The 15,780-nt window shown below is 43.0% G+C and overlaps 1 protein-coding gene across 3 annotated transcripts in view; it reads right to left on the bottom strand.

Annotated features, from left to right (window-relative positions):
* Positions 1-1,610, bottom strand: part of TWSG1 (twisted gastrulation BMP signaling modulator 1) — a 63,472-nt gene extending 61,862 nt beyond the window's left edge. Inside the window, exon 1 of one of the 3 annotated variants that reach the window (XM_019712610.2) lies at positions 913-1,610. The gene's annotated coding sequence lies outside the window, so the exon portion shown is untranslated. The remainder of the gene's footprint in view (positions 1-912) is intronic. The other 2 variants (XM_019712612.2, XM_019712611.2) reach the window with 2 other exon arrangements.
* Positions 1,611-15,780: the final 14,170 nt, after the last annotated feature.

Below are 15,780 nucleotides of genomic sequence, written 5' to 3'. Positions count from 1 at the left end.
ATATTTTAACTTTTAGAATTAAAACAAAATTGAAAAATGCAAATTATTCTAGTGATGATGACTATCTCATTGTCTCTTAACATAATGACTCAGAATGAAGCAGCTCAAAGAAAGGAGTTGACAGTCATTCCTTAAATAATTTAGCAAACAACAAAGGGGATAGTAAATTATTAACTGCATTAAGAAGTCTTACTAGACTGTGAAGATATTCTTTTGATTCTATACCACATGTACCATAGATTCTTCAAAGAAGAATTAAGAGGATATTACGGTTTAAATAGAAAAAGAAAAAAAAAAGACCAGCACAAATTTCGACAGTGGCTAAAAAACCAACACGGCTATTAAACTTTTGAAAAAGAGAAGATAAACTTCTTGGGGTTAAAACACACCCCTAAAATAAAATCAATTAAAATAAATAACTACTGATGTACAGAGATGCGTTTATAGGGCCCCTGTACTTTTACACTATTTTCTAAGTAAAATAGTGTAATGCAAAAAACAGTAAGAAGGTGAAAAGAAGAAAGGGCTTTGTACACAGTGTGACTCAATTTTTAAAGAGAAAGCCCTGGCTTGTTACCGGGGCCCACAAAGTTTCCCTAAAGACCGTTAGTAACCCAATTATCTAATTTATTTAACAACACAAACCAAGTAGTATGATTTTTGGAGCCACCAGTACATATTTCTGGAGGCCAAGGAAGGTATTTGAAAACGGATTTTTCCAGAACTAGTTTCCAGAACCAAAAATGGGATTTTCCCCCCTTCTCTTACAGTTGTCTTCATCTTTCTCCCAAAATCTTACTGAAAAAATATTCAAGTAAATAGGGCATGTACAAAGCAGATAACAGAATTAAAGGGCTTCTTGTTCTTTTCTAAGGAGTTAAGAACAATACCGCATCAAAACTGTTTTCTTACAGTGACCAGTTTCTCAGGCTCTGGCAACCCGTGTGTGATCCCAAGCGAGATGGCACTGACAGCAGCCTTTGTACCGCTGGGCCGAGACCCTGCTGCCCCGTAAGGAGGCAGAGGCCACCGCAGCTCTTCAGCCCCAGCTCACCGACTCGCCGCTGACGAGGACAAGGCCAGGACTGCGGGCACCAGCGATTCAGGGAGGGGGCAGCTGAGGTGCCGCCGGCTCGCGGCGCCGGGGCCAATCCCGGCCTGCCTGCCCGCGCCCAGCACCCACCGGCGGCGGTACCCCAACTTTGTCCTTTGCGTAGGCGGGGATCCGGCTGCGAGCAAGCAGCTCCGCTTCTCCCGGCTCCGGAGAAGCCCGCCTCGGCTTCCACAGGCCCGAGCTCGGGGCCCAGACCCTCTCGTCTGCAGAAGCTGCCCCGGCCCGCTCTCGCTCACCGTGAGCCGCGGCACCGCGAGGCCGCCTGGCCCTGGTTCCCCGGCGGGTCGGCCGAACCCGTAGCGTGCCTCGGGGCTGTGCGAGGGAGCCAGGCCGCGCCTCCGCGCAGTCCCTCCGCGCTGTACCCGCGAGCCTCCGACACCTTAAAGAGACAGGCCAGCCTGCCGCCCTCCCCGCCCTGGCTCCCGTTCTCCACTGCCCCCTTTCTCTCCGCCTTCCTTCGGCTCCCCGCCGCCGTCAGCTCCCGCCAGGAGGCGTCTCTCACTCCCGGGACGCTCCTGTCAGCGTACGCCCCCCCCCTCCGGGCCCTCCCCCTCCACCGGGCCCACCAGGCTCATGGCCCCGCCCTCACTGTCCCCGGCCCGGCCCACACGAAGGCCCCACCCTCAGGGCCACACCCACCCCGGCGCCCACGAGAGCTTTCCCTCAGCCCCTTTCCCTTCCCGCATGGCTGGGTCCCTTGCCATCCTACCTCAGGCTCCAGCCAACGCTCCAGTCAGGCCCATTCTCTGGGCTTATCATGTGCTAGTCACGGAACTCAGATGTGACGTGCACGAGCTGATTGAATCCTCACAGCAAGCCTGTGACGGGGCTGTTATATGCCCAGTTATGGGGATACAAGACTGAGGCACTGAGTGGTCCAGTAGCCTAGACCGTTACCCAGGAGAGCTGACGTTTGAATCCGTGTTATTTGACGTCGGAGGCGGGATTTATTAAAATACAGGTTTCTGAGATCTGCCTCAGACCGACTGAATAAGGATCCATCCCCAAGAGTAGAGCCTTCCTTCAGCAGTTCACTAAAATTTTCTGCGCCCTTAGTGAGTGCCTTGCATTGTGCTTAGCTTTGGAAATGGAAGGAGACGCCATGGGAGCTAGCGCACAAGGAACTCACTGGCCTGTGGTGAGGATGGACAGACGGTTGGACAAGTGGCTACAGCGCACCACCCCAAGCCTCTGTAGGAGAGGGCTGCCGAAGCATGCAAGGCCCGCACTCATTTCAGCCTGTGTTTTGGAAAAATGAATTCATTCCACCAACAGATAGCATGTAGATAAAGGCAATTTGGAATTGCACTTAGTTCTTTCCCACAACCCTAGGAATTTGCTATTTTAAAAGATTCCACAGTGATTAAGTTGGAGCCCAATGGGATACATGATCCACAAGGTATTTTCCCCTTGGAAATAGTGACCTAGTGCTAGTAAAGCTAGTAGGAATCTTACATGCCTTACATTCCTCTTCGTTGATTGGAAGAAAACAGAAAGAATGGAAAGAATTAATTGGCTGAATGGGTGGATTGCATTATTGATGTTAGCCTATTTTTGTACAAGTAAATAAGTATACATCTTTAAAATCATCCCTGAAAAATTATTCTAAAGAAGTAATTGAGTGCATACAAATTAACTTTAAGGATCTTATTCTAGGCATTATGAACTGGTTGAATGAATTACCATACTCCAGTGCAATGGACTAAATCAGCTATTAAAAAATAACATTGTAGATGAGAGGTTCTCAAACTTTTTTGGTCTCAGAACCCCTGCTGTTGAAAATAACTGAGGGCTCCAAAGAGGTTTTGTTTATGCGTGCTACATCTATCAAACTTTTGAAATTAAAATTAAGATATTTAAGAAATATTTATTCTTTCTTTCATTTAAAACAGACTCCATTTTATGGTAACATGAATAACATATTTTATAAAAAATAAGTATATACTCTAAAACAAAAAAGAAATAGTGAGAAGAGTGGCATTCTTTTACATTTGTGCTATTCTCTTTAATGTTAAACTTAATAGAAGGCAGCTGGATTTTCATATCTGCTTCTGCATTCAAACTGTCGCAGTATCATATATTATGTAGCTTCTAGGAAACGACTCCATACTTGTGAGAGAAGAATGAAAATGAGAAATAATGTATTAGAATTAAAATAAAAATAGTTTTGCACTCATGACCTCCCTGAAAAGGTCTTGGGATCCCCAGGGTCTCCAGATCACATTTTGAGAATTAATGTTGCAGATGCATATTGTTGACATGGAAGGATATTCATAATATATCAAATTTTAAAGTTATGTGTATATTTTAGAATTAATATTAAAAATTGTGTATACATTACAGTTATTTTAAAAGACCTGGAAAGACAACCATGGTGTTAGCAGTGGTTATCTCTTGGTGAGATTATGAGTGATTTTTGTTGTTGCTGTTTTTTCTTTCTGTTTGTCTGCATTTTTTGATGTCTTTCCTTGTATTAATTTGGTAACAATAAAAAATATACCATTATTTTTAATTTAAAGATTGTCTTTGATATACCCTAGACGGTCAAATGGTGGTTGAAACCCAGGTGAATATCAAGTGTTCCCTGGATCTTTTTTGGCAGTTTGGGAATCAGAGCTGCAGGGGTAACTGTAGTGTTATTTTACCAAAAGACTTCATGATCAATGCAACAAAGCCTCTTAGCAGGGTTTGATGAAAAGGTCAAATGTCACTGATTCACCTAACCTTTAATCAGATATAGATGTTTTAGTGGTTAAGACTGTTGATATAAGAAGCTCCAAACCTGTAGAGAATTTTTACAAGTTTATTTGAGCCAAACTGAGGACATTGTGGGAAGCAAGATCTCAAATACTCCAGAGAATGACACTTTTGTAGTTTCTTTTATACATTTGGAATTAAGAAGGGAACTTAAAGAGATTACATGAAGATTGGAGAAAGCAAGGTACAGGATAGTCCCTTGGGGGTGGTTACGCCTTCCAGGGGTCTGGAAAAGAGAATTACTTGTGGCATTTCAAAGGTGTGTTAGTCTAGAGTCACAAGAACAATGGACAGAGCTTGCTTAAGGCAAAAATAACATTTTACTAGGGAAGTTATATACCTGAGGTTTGACTACTCACCATGATCTGCTCAAGTAGCAATTTATGACCAGATCACCCTGTAAGGTTACTTTCAGTTAGATTTATTATAGTATCCCTTTTTCGTTTACAAGACTCAGCCAACCACAGTAAGGTTGTGTATTAGTTTCCCACTGTTGTGGTAACAAATTACTGCAAATTCACTGCTGTAAAACACAAATGTATTATCTTACAGTTGTGGAGGTCAGAAGTCCTAAAGTCAGAGTATCAGAAAGGCTGTGTTCTTTCTGGAGACTCTAGGGGAGAATCCATTGCCTTGCTTTTCTAGCTTCTAGAAGCCAACTGCAATACTTGTCTTGTTACTGTAGGCAAAAGAATAGGGCTGTGAGGGAAAGGGGAGAGAAGGAAGGAGGAGGCAAGGCCAGCCATTAAGAATGAGGCGAGGCCTGCTGTTAAGGAGGAGGCAAGATCAGCAGTTAAGGAAAATGCCCACTACAATCCAGCCAGGACTGCATTTTGGCAGCCAATAGAGGATCCAGGACGCCATCTTGCCACTTTAGGGGAACTTTCGCTGATTATAATGGATTATAATATTAGCATGGCAGCCAAAAAGAAAAGAAATCTCCACTCCTGTGTTGTCATGACAGTTCCAAGAGAGCCAAATAGGGACAAAAATGCCTCATCCCAACAGGAAGGAGTGGTCAGCAAGGAGCCGCCTAGGAAGGCCTACAACACCACCCATAGGTCCTGAATATTCCACCCTTTCATTTTAAGTATAATAAATTCCTAAACCCCACTTCTCTTCGCAGTAGCTGCTTTTTCTCTGAGCCTGCCTGCTCTCGCTATCTTCAGAGTGTACTATCCTTTACTAATAAATCTACTGCTTGCTTGGCTTATTCGGTGCGTCCTTAAATTCTTTCCTGCAACCAACATCAAGAACCCATTTTTCTACAACAGTCTGGTGTCTCCTTCCTGTATCTTCAACGCCAGCAGCAATTGTAGTTTGTGAACTTCTGGTCTAGAACTCACTCTTATAGGTGGTGGTTTATATACTCTCATCTTGGCGCCTCCCCTTACCCAGCCAATCTACCCCAAAAGAAAAGGGGCAAAAGAGGAGGCCAAGGCATGGGTTTCCACCCTGCTAGTTCTCTAAAGGGGAGTGGGCAGAGCCCCAGTCCTAGCCTGCAGGAGGCAGGATGCAGGGCAGAGGAAGGGAAGGAAGATTGGGCCTGGTGAAGGAGGCTTCCATCTTGTGCATCTTACAGCCCAGTGGAGACAGGAAAACTACTCTGTCTCCCAAGGGAACTGCTGACTGCAGCTGGCTGGAGATTCTGGTTTGGAATCCACGGTCCCAATTCTTATCCTTTTCCACTTGGATGACTCGACTGAATTAGTTGATTTGGTTTTACAGATTTGAACTAAAATGACTCAGTGTATCAGCCTCTCTGCTCTCGTGGGAGAGATCTATTGGTGATGGAAGGTCCGTTTGAAGACAAACTTCCTTTCTCCTTCACTCTCTCCCTTTCTTCTTCCTTTCTTTCTTTGTTTTGGGAATTACCACTAAACAAAAGAATGGGGGAAAGAAAACGGATTATTTCCAAAGACCTCTCTTGTTTTGTTCTATTTGTTCTAAAGTCCCTTATAATTCCCTCTACAATGAACGGGTTATTAATCTACCAGGCAAAAGTAACACTTTTCGCAGACTCAGGGCCCTGGGAGCTGCAGGAGGCCAGCAGACCACCTACACCCCCACCACCGCCTGCTGGGAGAAATCGCTATTCCAGCAGAAGAAATTTGTACAGGGCTGCACAGAGTCTATTGGAATATTTATGAAGTGTTCTCAAAGGCCTCTAAGGCTTCCCCAAATCCAATATATATACTTGGCTCACTTTGCCTACCAAATTAAGTCCAAACTCCTTAGTTTATTAATTTATTTTCATCTGATCTTTTTCTTCCCTGATTACAGAAGTAATACATGCTTGTCTGGGGAAATTTTTTAAATTATGGGACTTTATAAGGAGATTCCCCCCCACCACCACCATTTTATCCCCTAGAGATTGTCCCTAGTTCTGTATATATTCCTTCTGCATTTTTTTAGCCATGTGTATTAACATGTTTGCAAAAAATGAAATTATGTTAAGAACACTTAACTGCAACTTGCTTGTTTCCATTTACATATCTAGAAACATCTTTTCATGCCAGTATATGTAGATATTTTTTGATGTTACACAAATCTTCTCCATAAGCCAATCTGCTCTAGTTTCATGCTTCGTTTCTGCACATTCTTTTTTTTTTTCAGGATTCTTACTTTTTTCCAAGCTATGTAAATCCTACCCACGCTTTAAACCCTGTTCAAATATCACCCTATTCAAATATCACCCTTCCATGACTCAACACAGTGCCTGGCACATGGTAAGTGATTAATCAATACTTATCGAATGAATTGATTAAATGAATGACTTCCCCAGCTAGTCTCTGGTCTCCTACAGCATTTATTTGCACTGATCTTTCCCTATTCGTGTATATGTGTTTTGTTTTTTCAACTAGTTGTGGAAGTAGGAATCATTTCATTAATGTGCCATTTTATTGTGTGCAAGGATTCTGAGGTTCTTAGACGATCTACAAAAACTAGAACTCATGATCTTACCTGTACTGGTCAAGATGACAACAGTAAAGAAAAGGTGAAACAGTTAGTGAAAAAGATAAGGCTGCATAGAGTCAAGAGCTTAATAGTTACTTAAGAGACTAGGAAAAGCAGTAATCAGTGGAGTTGGAATAATTGGAAAGGCTTCCTAGGTCTGAAAGGGAGGTTGGACTTGAAGGGGCAGAGGAGAGGGAGACTTTGGGGTGGAGGCAAAAGGGAGGGTGGCCGCTGGGAGAAGGAGTGTCCCAGCAGCAGACCACCCATGAAAACCACAGTCCCTGAAGGGCAGAGCCACCCCTGTGAAAAGAGAGGTGCTCTAAGTACCCAGGGAACTTAGTGTGTGTGTGAAAATTTATAACATGGAATTCATAACATAACATAAAATTTACCATTCTAACCATTTTAAAGTATATATTTCAGTGGCATTTAGTCACAATGTTAAGCAACCATCACCACTCTCAAATTCCAGGACATTTTTATCTCCCCAAAAGGAAACCTAGTATCCGTTACGCAGTCATGGACACACCCAACTCCCACCCCCCACTCCTTGGCAATCGCTAGTGTATTTTCTATCTCTATGGATTTGTCTATTCTGGATATTTTATATAAATGGAATCATACAATGTGTGGCCTTTTGTATCTGGCTTCTTCACTTAGTATGTTTTCAAAGTTCATCTATGTTGTAGCATCTATCAAAATTTCATTGTGACTGAATAATATTTCATGGCATGATATACCACTTTTTTTTAATCTGGTCATCAGCATGGACATTTGGGTTGTTTCTACTTTTGATTATTGTAAATAGTATTTCTATGAGCATTCATGTACAAATTTTTGTTTGAACACTTCTATTTTATTGCTTTGGGTATATACCTAGGAGTGGAATTGCTGGGTCTTAAGGTGAATTTACATTTAACTTGTTGAGAAACCAACAAAATATTTTCCACAGCAGCTGCACCATTTTACACTCCCACAAGCAATGTATGAGAGCTCCAATTTCTCCACATCCTTGACGTCTGTTTTCGTTTTTAAAATTATAGGCATTTCAGTGGATGTGAAGTGGTATCTTATTGCTACTCCTATTTATTTTTATTCCTGTGTTTATGCCTTTTCCATGAAGGATTGGAAGAAGCTTACAAATATAAAAATGATACAGCAAGGGTCAAATTAATCTTTAGGAAATTTGAAAGGAGGAAGAATAAAGTAAAAGGAATAAGAACACTGGGCACAGTAGCACAAAAACGGCTCATCAATACACCTGAAACCAATGTAACTTGACTAACAATTGTCACCCCAATAAACTTTAATTTAAAAGAAAAAGGCTCATTGAGACGAAGGTAACAAATTGACTAAGCATTCTATCACTGAAGGCAAAGAAAGAAAACACAATCCATCACAATGTCCATAGTATTTGAAGGCCAAAACCAAATTAGAAGTATTGCTTTTCCTAATACTGATGCTTGAGAGAAATCTCTCCCTTAGGTTCCCATGAAAAAAATTGAACAAATATGTATATTTGACAGATAGGTTGAAGTTATATTATGTGATGAGCACTTGGTTACGCACTGGCTACTGCTATGTGATTCTGGACAAGTAATCTAACATCTCCATGCTTCCGTTTTCTCATCTGTAAAAAATAAAGATAATATTATGTATTTAACATGATTGCTTTGAGGATGAAATGAGGTTATGTCAAGTGTCTGGGACAAAGTAGACTTCAAGAAATGTCAGCTATCATGATGATGATGATGACGACGACAGAGATGCCGTGTGATCTTTGGAGCTTATAATTTAGTGTGCATGTCAGGAGAGGAAGGAGACAAACATATAGTTAAGTCTATTAATTACAAAATAGGACAAGCTCTTTGAAGGAAATTAAGTGTGCTGGGAGAGAGAATAAGAGGGGGGCCCCCACTTAGATTGGGTCATAGGGAGAGTTTCTTTGGAGAGCGACATTTAAGCCAGAGCTGATCACTTGCAGGGTGAGGGAAAAGAGTTCTAGGCAGAGGGAACAGCATGTGTTGAGTCTCTAAGATGAGAAATAAAAATGCAGTTAAAAAGTCAGGCAGGAAGTGCCAGATGGTGCAGGCTTTGGAAGTGCTGGTAAGAATTCTCAATGGAAACATACTGTATTCGGAATGCAGTAAGGTGGTATAATTCAGTCTGAGCCTGAAAATCTCAGGGAAATGGGAGGCTGTTGGTGTGAGTCCCACAGCCTGAAGGCCCAAGAAGCAGAAGCTCTGATGTCCAAGGATAGGAAAAGATGGACATCCCAGCTCAAGAAGAGAGAGAGAGAATTCATACTTCCTCTGCCTTTTTGTTCTATTTGGGCCCAGATTGGATGATGCCCACCCACTCTAGTGAGGGCAGATCTTTATTCAGTCTACTGAGTCAAATGCTAATCTCTTCCAGAAACACCCAGGAATGATGTTTTACCAGCTACCTGGGCATCCCTTAACCCAGTCAAGCTAAAATATAACATAACTATCTTGGGGTATAGCCTTTCTATGAGCCCAAAATAATGTGGCTCAGATGACCCAATTCTCTACACTTGAGTTATCCACTTTCTAAAAGTCAGTTCCTTAGCTCATTACAGGTATTCTTTAAAAGCCCAGGTTTACATGGGGGAAAAATTGAAAATGGCAAAGTAATTGTTGTCACGCAGCAGCCTACCTGTCTGTCCCCTCGTACCTACCCCTAAAGAAAGGAGAGTCTGTGAGACGGATCTTTTCAGGGACTTTGCTTCACCTTTGTGCTTACACCTTATGTCTCCCTGTTTGGCCCCAAAGGATGGCTGGTCAGTCAATGATGGGTAAGATTCAAGAGAGGAACAACCTAAGACAGGCACAGTTGCATAGGGGCCATTTGGAGAACTCATGGGGTTGATAGAGGTGGGCATAGACCCCCATCTTCCCCCGTCTAAGGAGAGCTTCTGCCTCTGTGGCTATATTCCTTCCCACAACCTGCTTGGGAAGTGATTCAATGATGTGATAACATCAGTTCTCCATCTATTCATATCAGTAAGTTTCAGCACAAAGGATTTGTCCGTAGGAGAGGTACATACAACAATTACTCAGACACCCTGGGACTTTTGGTTTCTGGCCGCTTGCAGGCAAAGGTGATTGGTTTGAATCAGTTTCCTAGTATAATGTATGAAATTCACAGACAGTGGAGAAAACAATGCTACTTCCTTGTGTGAACATCAATAAAAGCCACAGTGTGGCCCGATTTGGGGCTCTCAGTCCTTTGAGGCTGTGAGACCTTTGGCCCCTAGTGCATAAATCTCTTGACTTCTGTTTCTTTCTTAACCTTAGCCACCCCTTCTCGTTCTCTCACTGCCCGTGTTGCGCTAGATGCGACAGTAATGAAGCTAGAGACAAAGATATGAGTCAGTTGCTCCTGCTCCTACTCACCTTCTTTTGCCTTGTCGTGGGCATACGAATGTGGCCCTGATTGCCCATGTGTGGATCAGGTTCTGGGGATCTGCACTTATGGCTGATGAGCCCTTCTGAGTGTTGGCCTGGGAACTGCCTGCTTTTAGTTATGCTCCTGACTACAACGGGATATTGGACATTTTATCATCAGGAAAAGTAGGTGTCATTGGCTCCAATCCAACGCTAGCATACACCGAACAATGGTTGCAACTACAACTTCATGGGGATGAAAAGGAGTGGCTTTGAAGTAATTCCAGTGAAAGCACAAACACCAGTATTGCCTGCAGAGTGGGTGAGATGGGTCAGGAGTGCATAGGTGGTGAGGAACATCACAGGTGCTCACATGATGATCCAAACAACAGTACAACGATTTCATGGTTTCCAAACACATGGGAATGGAAAGGGCCCTCAGAGACCATGCAATCCAACCCCCTCACTGTGCATGCAGTTGAAGAAGTAGAAGCCAGGAGAGGTGGAGGGTTGGCAGTTGGCTCCTGAGTGTTGGCTCCTCTCAATGTTGGAGCATTCATGCAATACACATTCATGGAACACCAACTCTGTGTCCAGCACAAGCGAGGCACAGAGACTAGAAAGAGGAGCAAGACCAAGAAGAGAGAGAGAAACAGGCAGCTATTAGCAAATAACAAAGGAGAGAATGTGACAATCTCTCTAACAAAGGTGTAAATGCTGTGCTATGAGAACCAAGAGGCCCTCAAGCTCTAACTCTAAAATCTAAAAATCTCTGGGCCAGCCCGGTGGCTCAGGCGGTTAGAGCTCCATGCTCCTAACTCCGAAGGCTGCCCGTTCGATTCCCACATGGGCCAGTGGGCTCTCAACCACAAGGTTGCCAGTTCAATTCCTCGAGTCCCGCAAGGGATGGTGGGCTCCGACCCCTGCAACTAAGATTGAACACAGCACCTTGAGCTGAGCTGCCTCCCGGATGGCTCAGTTGGTTGGAGCATGTCCTCTCAACCACAAGGTTGCCGGTTTGACTCCCGCAAGGGATGGTCGGCTGTGCCCCCTGCAACTAGCAACGGCAACTGGACCTGGATCTGAGCTGCGCCCTCCACAACTAAGACTGAAAGGACAACAACTTGACTTGGAAAAGTCCTGGAAGTACACACTGTTCCCCAATAAAGTCCTGTTCCCCTTCCCCAATAAAATCTTTAAAAATAAAATAAAATAAAATAAAATAAAATCTAAAAATCTCCATCAGAGTCATGCTGGTACTTGGCCTTATTTTTATTTCACATAGAGAATATCACATTACAATCTTCCCTTTAGGCTGAGTCTGATGGTAGTTACTGCCCTCCAACCTGTATTGACAACCTTTCTTTGTATCTGTAAGCTTAAGTAACTGTATAGACCAATATATGGGTAGAAATATGTGGAAATGTTATATCCCATACTGGGAATGTACCATTCGTAGATAATGTGACCTACCGCTTCACACAAAATGGGTGCTCAAGTATTTTAATCAACTAATATCTCTACAAATGGACACATGAAACTTTCAAAACATTGTTCAAGTTTGGAAAATAATTTAAGCCCTCCCTCCCCATCCAAAACAAATCTTGGTGACATTAAAGAACTTTTTAGCATTTTGAGTTAGGTATAAATACATCTCTGCCCAAGTAGGATCTAGACCTATCTTTCTTTACCTTTCAAACTCATCTCAGAAGGTTTACTTGTTTGTATGTCCCACACTCATTACCATTGCTCTACAACAAACCACCCCAAAACTCAGTGACTTAATACAATGATAATCATTTTATTATCTCTCATGTTTTGTAGGTCAAGAATTCAGGAAGGGCTTGGCTGGCTTGTTCCTGTCTCATGGTCTCTCATGCAGATGCCTCAGATGGAGGCTGGAGCCAGTAGAGGGAAAGGGAAGTGGGGAGTGGGGAGCAGCTGGGGGTGAGTGGGGCATTGTTCTTGCTTCCTGCGGGTCTCAGGTCTTCTCTGCGGTGGCTGTGTGAGTTAGCTTGGGCTTCCTCTAAACATGGTCACCTCAGGGCACCTCAGAGTGGTTTCAGGGCTGCTTACATGGCAGCTCAGACCTCCAAGTGGGTGTCCTAAGAGGACCAGATGGTTGCTGTGTGACCTAACTTTGGAAATCACATAACATCACTTCCACCGTAGATGAAAGGAGTGTCGTTTTAAGAACAGCATGTGTAATGGGAAATGATGTGGCCATCTTTGTAAAATACAGTCTACCATATCTCACAACCCCAAGATTCTTTTATTATTTTAAAAAATTTTATTGGGGAAGGGGAACAGGACTTTATTGGGGAACAGTGTGTACTTCCAGGACTTTTCCAAGTCAAGTTGTTGTCCTTTCAGTCTTAGTTGTGGAGGGCGCAGCTCAGCTCCAGGTCCAGTTGCCATTGTTAGTTGCAGGGGTTGCAGCCCACCATCCTCTGCAGGAGTCGAACCGGCAACCTTGTGGTTGAGAGAATGCGCTCCAAGCAACGGAGCCATCCGGGAGCTCAGTGGCAGCTCAGCTCAAGGTGCCGTGTTCAATCTTAGTTGCAGGGGGCGCAGCCCACCGTCCCTTGAGGGAGTCGAGGAGCTGAACCGGCAACCTTGTGGTTGAGAGCTCATGCTCCAACCGAGCCATCTGGCCACCCGGGAGCTGAGCGGCAGCTCATTGACTTCATTCTAGTTGTGGAGGGCGCAGCTGGCTGGCCCATGTGGGAACCGAACCGGCAGTCCCGTTGCCCAGAGCTCGCGCTCTAACCAATTAAGCCAACCGTCCACCCCCCCCCCCCAAGATTCTTTTAAAAGGTACCTTTGCGTTTTTTGTTCTGTTTAGTTTAACTTAGCTCAGAAGTAACTTGAGTTGTCTGCTCTGGGTTGGCGAGATACAATCAGCATGTCCCCAAAACTATTCTGTGCAGCATAGTTTCGAGGGACATTACTGGATGTTACTTGAAAAAATTAGGAAAAGGAGGGATGGAACAGGTTTCTTCGTTGTAGAACTTTTCAGAGGCTTTACTATGCTAATGAACATTGAACACTGAATGTCCAACTAGATAAGACCCTTCTCTATATAGAGCAATATGGAACTCTTACAGGACTCGAGTTCCAACAACACTGGCCACAAATTGTTCTTGGAGGCTTATTGGACTCAACCATAATCTAAAATAACTATCTGTGTGTTCAGATTTTAAGGTTGGTGTGCTAGGTGGTCTGCAAGGTCTGACAATTAAGTTCGCGAACTCATCCTAGAAAAAGTGCTACATACCTCATTGCTGAATATCACTACAGTCACCTTCGAAATGCTCCCCTTGGGAAGCTATGCACTAATGCCAGCACCTAGCCCACCCTTCAAAACAATTTTAGAATTCTTTTTTTCTGGAATGGCCACCATAACTGTCATATTACCTTTGATGTCCTGAATGTCATCAAAATGTCTTGTTTCAATATTTCCTTTATCTTTGGGTAAAGAAAGAAGTCATTGGAGGCCAGATCAGGTGAGTAGGGAGAATGTTCCAATACAGTTATTTGTTTACTGGCTAAAAACTCCCTCACAGACAGTGCCTTGTGAACTGGTGCATTGTTGTGATGCAAGAGCCATAACTTGTTGGCAAAAAGTTCAGGTCGTTTTTCTCTAACTTTTTCACGCAGCCTTTTCGGCACGTCCAAGTATCATAGAAAACTTGGTTATCTGTTAGTGCAGTTGGTACAAATTCATAATGAATAATCCCTCTGATATAAAAAAAGGTTAGCAACATCGTTGCTACAAGTTTGCAAACATAATTGTCAGAGTTCCTACAGTACATGAGTATACTTAGTGGTTAATAAAGGGTGGTTTTATTACCGCTGTCTCCATTTCCTATTTACAGAAATCAAGATCTAATCTAATTAAGTTCATTCATCTCTGACCAATCCTTTGAGTTTCCTCAGTGTAGTGTTTTCCATTAATTAAACATTTGAGTGAGTACCTACTATGATCCTGATACATACAAGACAAAGAAGACACAGACAAAAGTGCAATAAATGGAGGTGGACGTAAAAACAGTAAAATGTCAGTTGGAAGTAGTGCATATTTTAGCTGCATGGTTCTATCTCCTCGATTTTCTGTCTGCTTTCTGTCCTGGTCCTGGTCCTGAGTCACTACTCTAGATGCTGCTGCCAATTGCCAACACCAGGCTCTGAGCCTGATCCCGTTCACTGGCGTGGCAGCGTTCAGAATACTTGGAATATTGATGGGTGAGTCAGGGTAGGTAATACGGTGGAGGGCCAGCTTTAGGTAAAGTGGGTTTCAGAGGCCCAGGAAGACCTTAGATGAAGACATACCATATCAGCCAGCTGGTGTCAGACTTGTCCCAAGGTCTTGGTTTCCTACTAGTTGTACTACTACCTGTTTAACTGTGGGTAATTCGACGATCTTTTCCAAGCCTGATTTCTCATCTGTGAAAGGGGATAAAAAGAGTACTTCCTCATAGCACTGCTGTGAGGATTAGCAGAGCTAATGAAAGATAAATGCCTGATATCATGCCTGCAGTCAACATAACCATTTTCTGTTTTAGAATCATTGTTCTCCATTCCATTTCCTTCACTGTCATCATTTCTCCCCTCTTTAGGTAAGCCAGGACACACAGACATTTTGTCAGGCCTCCCTAGCCAAGTTAACTTTCTGGAAAGAATTTGTTAATTTACATCAAGCTGTGCAGTGTCCAATGTGCTTCCCCTTCAGGGTTGTTTTCACCCGGTGTAGAAGAACTTAAGCCAAAGGAATAGCTGGCTAAAAGTAGAATTCCAGAATTTAAGAAGCAAATGAGAGCTTGATCCTTTTTATCAGAACATTCTTAGGACCTGTAGGCTGTCTGTAATGCCTCTTTGTGAGGCTTGGTGGGACCTGAGGCCCATGAAGGCCAGCAATGGAATGTCTTTGATTTCTTTAGTGGCCTCCTGTTTCCCTGCTGCATGGCTTGTTATCTACAGAGAAATAAGCATAAATAAATATTGACTTACTGCTCAACACTACATGTAAATAGTGGAATTCACAAGTTCATGACTGAAGATCATGTTATCTCTCATTTGTGAACAAAGTGAAAATTACAACCCTATCAATAAATCATCCTGACCCATATGACCTGGTCCCCTTAGGAGAAAACGCTGACATTCAACAGTACTCCACAGTGATGACACTAAAATTCTCAGTCTGTTTAACCATTATCCCCAGGCCCTCCCACCAACAACTAGCAATCCCAAAGAGTTGAGTTTACCATTCTCATAATGAGAGCTATGAAGCCATGACTAATAAAGATGTATATTGTCTTTGCAAATACTTTTCTCTGCAGATAGGTCATACACTAATTAAAAACAACTGATAAATAGCAGCACTAACACTGAAAGGAAAAGGTGGAGGGCCAGCTTTAGGTAAAGTGTTTCAGAGGCCTTAAATGAAGACATGCCACTACCTGTGTAACAATCATTGCTATTTCTTATGAGCTTTATTGAGGTACAATTTACACATGATAAATTCAATTTGATGAGTGTACAATT

Source organism: Rhinolophus sinicus, linkage group LG09 (assembly GCF_036562045.2).
Source record: "Rhinolophus sinicus isolate RSC01 linkage group LG09, ASM3656204v1, whole genome shotgun sequence".
Lineage (NCBI taxonomy): Eukaryota > Metazoa > Chordata > Mammalia > Chiroptera > Rhinolophidae > Rhinolophus > Rhinolophus sinicus.
Note: the sequence above shows the minus strand (reverse complement) of the source record. Positions and strands in the feature narration are given on the sequence as shown.